This window comes from Haemorhous mexicanus, chromosome 27, assembly GCF_027477595.1.
Source record: "Haemorhous mexicanus isolate bHaeMex1 chromosome 27, bHaeMex1.pri, whole genome shotgun sequence".
Taxonomy (NCBI): Eukaryota; Metazoa; Chordata; class Aves; order Passeriformes; family Fringillidae; genus Haemorhous; species Haemorhous mexicanus.
In genome coordinates, this window is record NC_082367.1 from 457,201 (window position 1) to 464,209 (window position 7,009).

At 53.8% G+C, this 7,009-nt stretch overlaps 1 long non-coding RNA gene across 1 annotated transcript; it reads right to left on the bottom strand.

Moving 5' to 3' along the window:
- Window positions 1-399: 399 nt before the first annotated feature.
- On the bottom strand, window positions 400-1,612 carry LOC132338785 (uncharacterized). Its single transcript, XR_009489536.1, has 2 exons — window positions 1,465-1,612; window positions 400-859 (listed from the first exon to the last, which is right to left on the bottom strand). It is a non-coding gene; the product is annotated as an uncharacterized LOC132338785 (long non-coding RNA).
- Window positions 1,613-7,009: the final 5,397 nt, after the last annotated feature.

The following is a 7,009-nucleotide window of genomic DNA, read 5'->3' on the forward strand; positions in this document are numbered from 1 at the left end:
GGCTGTTTGCAGGCACAGCCCAGCCCCTGCCCCAGGGTGCTGCAGGGAACCAGGGCCAGGAGGAGGCTGGGAAGCCGAGAGGAAATGCTGCATCCAAGGCCATGAAACATCTAGGAGTTCTGCAGCGAGGGGCTGCAGGTGATCTCCAGATTGGGGCAATGCCAAGGTATGAACTTCTCATCAAATCATGCTCCCCATTTTGCTTTCTCTTTCCTGGGAACTCTCAGAGGCCATTAAAGGAAGCAGGAGATGTTTGCAAGGTTAAGAGACTCGGTTTCTCAACTCACCAGAAGGTCTGCAGTAATTTACAGCTGCAGGCAGCCAGTGCTCTTCATGGGGGGAAGGGAAATGCAATTTAAGAGAACACAAATAAATAAGAAGCCGCAGCAGCCAACACTCTCTGATTTAATCCCAGCCCACGAGAAATATTTATTTTGTTATCTGACAGTTTGATCACTCCAGGAATCCCATAGGTCAACCCATATCTACTGTTATTATCTCTAGGCTGTTTCCACCAAGATGCAAAGGGAAGATTTGTTAAAGAAATGAACCGAGAAGGGCATTGATAGGAGTGTCATGGATGGACCCCCAGGGACCCCTGTCCTGGAGGGAGCTCCAGATGCTGCTCCATGGCCTGGGTGGGCTGGGGATGGACAGGACCCCCTGGGCTCCCTCAGAACTGCAGAGCTGGAGATCCCAGTTCGTCATCTTGGAGGCTGCTGTGTGGAGTTGCTCTGGGAGGAACTGGAGGATCTTTCCATTGGGAAAAGCCTTGTGGGACACCAGTGTCAAGGGCCTGGAATTCCTGGGAGCCATGCAGGTGCTGGCAGGAGGGTTTGCTGCTCTCGATGTCCCTTGCCTTGATGACAGAAAAGGCTCAGTGGGAAGAATCCCTTTAAAACCCCAGGGAATAAAATGTGCAGGCTGGAAGCTTGGGGGGCACCTGCCCCCTGATTCCCACCCTGGGGCTCTCCTTTTCACCCTTCCCAAACCCTCTGTCCCCTCTCTTCCACCTGTCTGGGAGGAGCCACCAAAAACACCCTCTGTGGCACTTCTTTGCCCATTTGGATTATTTTCTGCAAATTAACCCTTCCTCAGCTCTTCCCCACTTCTTCCCTCACTAATAATTTCCCACTGCAGCATGTGCCTTTTGCTGTCTTGGCTGCCTGGGAATGGCACCAAAAAGCCACGGGAAGCTCTCCCACGCAGTCAGGCACGTAGCCACAGAGACATATGCAGGGGGAATTGCAGCCTGTTCCTACAAACAGCCAGAGTGCAGAGACACTAACACACACAAATAAACAGGTTCACACCCCCAGTGCACCTGAAACGCATCCACACAGGCAGATGCTTTTGTGGCCCTGGCTGGAATCACTCAGAGTCACAAAAATGCAGGTGGAAGTACAGAATTCCCCCTTCCCTGCTCCCACAGCAAGAGAAAATGCAAGGCTGGGACAAAAATACCTTGAATTCCCTGCATTGGCTGCCCTGGTGCCAGACCATTTGGCAAAGGTCCCTCTTGGTTTGAGTTTCTCTGGCTGAAATAAAATCTTGCCAAGCTCCCGAAACTGAGGTTGTTTGCAAACCTGTCCTTGCCCAATTTCATGCCTTTCACAGGCTTTTTCATTTGGAGAAAGGCTGGCCTAAGGCTGCACAAGGGTGGGCAGGAAACTGCTGGCCCAGGAGAGGGTGTGGGATGGGTAGATGGAAACCTAATTAGTGGCGTTGCTTTAATTGAGCACAGGAAGGGGTTGGAGATTGCATTTTTGGTGGGAAAATGTTGTTTTCCTTTTGATCCAAGGTTTCTCCAGCATTACATAAATACTGCTGATAGCCTGGCTGAGCTCTGTGCCTTATGCCAAGAGGGGAAGGTGTTTGACTTGGCTCCAAAAGGAGAGATTTTGCATGGAAAAGTGAGCCAGGGTCTTTTCCCTGGGATGATACCCGGGGGTGGGAGCAGAGGGGTTTGGCCACTACTCACCTGGGAGCTGGGCTTTGCTTCAGCTGTGGTGCTGTGGGACCCCAAAATGCCAAGGTTTCTTAGGGAAAAGAGAAAAAATTCTGAATATGCCTACGAAGGAAGGAGCAAGGCTCGGAAAGATCAGGCTGGTGCTTTTAATTTTTATTTTTTCATTCTGTAATTCTAAACGTTTCCCCTGAGGAGCTCACAGAGCTCTGTGTTGACATTGGCTCTTTGGGCGAGAGAGATGTTTGTGTCAGACCTCAAAGCATTTTTTAATCAAAATAAAAAGTAGCATCAAAAGGGGAATAACACAACACTCACAACCCTGTGAGTGTTGAAACCTGATGTTTCCTGGTGCTTTCCCCACCTCACAAACCCAAACAGGTTTTGCAGAACGTGGAGTGCATTTCCAAGGGAGCTCTGTGGGCTGACCCCAGTGCCTGTGCACAGATCCTTCCTGAGCCCAGCATTTCCCACCCTGTGCCAGGGCTGGGCTGCTCCTGCTGCAGCTCAGGGAGGGGCTGGAGCCACCCTCAGGGGGAACTAACACAGCTGGGGCTGCAGAAATCAGGGAGAAGGGGAGGGCTTGGCTTGGCACTGCTGGCTTCATGGTTGGACTTGATGACATTAAAGACCTTTTCCAGCCAAAATCCTTCTGTGCTCCTCCCCCTGGGCTGGACAAGCCGTGCTGGCTCTGCCTCACCTCCTACTTTTTTGCACCCAGGGGGGCTGGCTGTGCCAAGCTCTGCTGCAACTGCCCTGCCTCTGCCTCTCCTGTGTCTCTGGCCCTGCCTCTGGCTCTGTCTCTGGCTGTGCTTCTGCCTGTGGCTCTGGCTCTGGCTCTGGCTCTCCCTCTGGCTCTGCCTCTGGCTCTGGCTGTGGCTCTGGCTCTAGCTGAGCTCTCGGGGCTCTGGCCCGGAGCTGGCAGGGGTGGTGTGGTGTCACAAAACAGCCAGCACTGACCTGCAGCTCTTTCTCTTCTCCTTTTATCATCTGCTCCTTGCAGGTGTTGGAGGTGGCCATGCCAGAGCCTCTGCCAGGCCAGGCAGGGGCGATGCTCAGGGTCACCCTGCAGGGCAGGAAACGCTCCTGTGCTCCAGGCAAGGCCAGGCAGGGCTCAGAGGGAGGAGGCTTCGAGTGCTCTGCTCGAGTGCTCTGCTTGGGGCAGTGGGAGGGATGCTGTGCTTGGGGCTGAGCTGAGTTTCTCCATCTAATTTCCCCTCCTGATGTTTCCCTCCTCACCTCTCAGGCTCTCTGTGGGGCACCTTGCTGCCTGTGAGCTGCACTTCATGCAGTCCTGAGCACAGCAAACGAAAAAGGACTGACTGCCCAAAGTTCTGAGTAAACACTGGCAGAGTGTTCAGCTTTTCCAGTGCCTGGAGCTGGCTAGGCTCCCCTGTGGCATGACCTTGCTCGCTGCTCCCAGCCTGGATATGCCAAGGAATGCTATCCCCTGGCACAAAGTCTGGGGACCCCAAACCCTGGTCAGGTGTTCCCAGATCCTCGGGATAAAGAGCAGGTGTCCGCTCAGGAGCAAAATCTGTCTGGAGCATGGGGCTGTGTTTGGCTCTTTCCTTGGGGCTGTCACCTGGGGAAGGGACAGTTTGGGGCTCTGCCAGCAGCAGGGAAGCAACCCAGGTGCTGCTCCCAGAGCCAGGACTTGTTGTCCAGCACTTAATGAGAGTCCAAGGAATTAAATTCTTTCCAAAACTTGTGTTCAAGGCTCAGGCTGATCCCAAGGAACAGCTTGGCAGGGATGTACCTGTGTGCCCTGCCCGGGGTGGGCAGGACCAGCTCCCTCCAGGTCAGGTTCTGTCCTGCTGCACTCAGGGCTGCTCTGGCCAGGAAATATCTCCAGTTCCACTTCCAAACTGTCCTGGGGCTTTTGCAGAGGTGGCTGTGTCTAGAGGATGACCTGGACAGTGGAAAATCCAATCCCTGAGACTTCCTTGGCCCTTCCATGCCTCTTGTGTCAGCAATGCCCACATCCACATGCCCAGCAGGGCTAGGGCAGGGCTGGGGCAGGGTTGGGGCAGGGCAGGGCAGGGCAGGGTTGGGGCAGGGCAGGGCTGGAGCAGGGCTTTGTGTGCTGGCATCAGAACTGAGGCACGGGGGCCATGACAGAAGGGCTTAATGAGGGTTTGAAAGAAACATCTTGTAAACTTTGGAGCAAAGGAGCTGCAGTTTGATTTGAACATGTTTGCTTGGCAGGGGCTGCCCAGCCCCTGCTGCTGCTGCTGCTTTTACTGGTGCTAATTAGGCAGATTTCCATCCTGCCAGTCACAGGCAAGTGGCTCCTCTGGTGAGTCCCAGCAGGGCCAGCATCCCCCTGCCAGTGCTGGAGGGGTTACTGTATCCCCTGCCAGCCCTGGCTGGAGATGGCTCACGGCCTGGGGACAGCTCAGATGGCAGCTGGGCCTCCTGGGATGGTGACACAGGAGTCCTGGCTGGGTGCCTGCCAGGACAAAGCACTGAGGGTGCTAATGGACGATGCTGCCAAACCCCTGGGACCACCCCCAGGCAGCCAGAGGACCCTGCCTTGCCCAGAGCCCCTAGGCTGGTGCAGAGCACCCCAAGGCTTTGACAATGATGTGGTGGCCCAGAACAGGAGCACTTAGAGACCTTTACAAGCTTGGGACTAATCCCACTCACACTGGACTCATCCCACAGGCACTTGCCCTTCCACTGCCACCATCTGCTTCTTCTAAAGCTTAATAGGTATTTCCTCTCCCCTTCCCTCCCCCTCCTTTTAGGCAAGACCCTGCAATAACCCAAACATCTGCAATAACACCTCCTCTCACCCCAGAAGCACTTTCCATTTTCTTTGTCCCTGGCACAGCTCCACTCCCAGGGTGGCTGTTTGGGGACAAGCAGGGACAGTGGAGGGAAGTGGCACTGCCCTGCCTGTGCCACACCTGTCCCAAAGCTGTTGTGGCTCTTTTGTAGGCTGTTTCCCAGTGTCTCCACACCAGCTGTGCACAGGAGATCCCTCGCTGGGGTCGCCAGGGTAATCCATCCATTGCTTTAATGTTTGTGGGGAGACAGGTCCCTCTTAATCTATTAGGGTGTCATTAAAAGATGTTTGCTTCTACAGCCTCACTGGCCTTTCTGAACTACATAAAAATGTAATCAGCAGCTGCCTTGGGGTTTTAACCCTTTTTTGATGCACAGATCTGTATCCACAGAAGTGGCAGCAGATCTACAGGGAAGGGCCTGAGAAAGAAATCAGGCAGGAAAAGCCCAAATGTGGTGTCTGAGTGTCTTTTGTGGATGTGCTGCCCTTGTGATAGAGGAGGACAGAGTCTCACAAGATGCTTTGGGATCTGCAAGCAAAATGTTTGTATTTAAGCCAACATTCCTCATGTCCAGAGCCTTTCTAGTCTGGGTTCCACCCTCTCTGGGGCACCCAGGTTTTCCAGGCTTCATCCAGGCTGGAACAGCCCGGCCCACACTGGCAGATAGGATTTGGATAGGCTCCATCCAAGCAGCCCCTGCAGCCCAGGGCTGCCAGCAGCCCCTGCCAGAGCCCTGTGGACACACAGGGACAGGCCTGGGGACACGTTGGTCCCACCCAGCCCTGGGATCCCTGGGACTGTCACTACTGCCTCCATTTGTCACCCTGGCAAGCTGTGGGCAGCAGCAGGGCCGGCTCAGGGGCTTTGTTCCCATGGGCATGGCAAACTCCAGAAACATAGATGTCATCCCAGGGATGCTGTATTTCCACACTGCCTGATGTTCCTGCAGGCACAGTGCTCTGCTGTGGTGCTTTTCCTGTCCCTTGAGATCACGAACACTGCAGAACTCCTCTGTGTGGTGCAAAAGGGAGCACTCAGCCACGGGGACCTGCTGCAGGAAGCAAATCCTGACAGTGTGTGAGGGTCTGGCTGGCTGAAGCACCCCCTTTACATCCACACAGGCAGAGTAATCCCCTCAGAGACCCTAGAAAGGGGCTTGGTGCAGGCTGTGCACCTCTAGTGTGAGTTAAACTGGAATTACAGAGCTGCAGGTTTGGCTCTGCTGCAATAACTGGGCAAGGTCTGGAGTCCAGGTTTGACAGCGAGGCCACAGCCAGACACAGAACCTGCAGTAAGAGCCACGACCTCACAGACTCTGTTAGGTTGGAAAATCCCTCTGAGATCAAGTCCAACACTTCCAAACCCATTGGCCCTGTCCCCAAGTGCCACATCCACACGGCTTTTAAATCCCTCCCAAGTTCATTAATGCACAAGCTCTTCCCAAAGCAAACGTCTTCCCCATGCAGACCTGTAGGAGCGTTGGGGGTAGGACGGTCAGGACAGACGGAGACCAGAGATCTCTGAAGTCAGGGCTTGGAACTTGTGGTTTATTGCCAAGGGCCTGGGTGCAGGGCCCTGCTGGGAGCTGCCAAACACAGCTCGGAGCAGCCCCAAGAGAAGCAAAGAGAGTGGTAAAGAGGATTAGAGAGTAAAAGGAGGATAAGAGAGTAAGAGAGCGAGGCTTCCCTTACAATACCATAAATCTTCTTCTGTGCTGAATATTCTAATGCTCACTAACCAATTTAGTCCAAGATCCAAATCCTATAGCATTTACATACAGCCTATAAGAATTATTACATTACAACACTGTGTTCCATTTTAAACCCTAAAAACTCCTCTTTGGGCCCTTCTGCCAAGCCAGTAGGGTCTGCTCTGACCCTTGGAGCTGCCTGCAAGCAGAGGGTGTTGTTTGATCACAAGGGGATTCCCTTCAGCTGGCCATGCCATTGTTTTCCAGGTGTTCAGTAACTGAGGGATCTCAAAGCTGCTTTCATTTCAATCTCACTCACAGTTTCCATATTCTCAAAATCTTTTGCCAGGCAATCATATTTATAAGGCTTTCCTGTTCCATCTTCCCCAACACAGACTCTTTTGGCAGCCAGACCGTGTCCGTGGGAGCTCAGGGGATGGCCCAGGTGGGACCTATCCCACACAGGGACAGGGTGGGACACTCTGGCTGTGGCTCTGCTCTGCTCCTGGGGTGCTGGGGAGCTCTTGGAGCTCTTGGAACTCCACCTATTGCTGCTCAGTC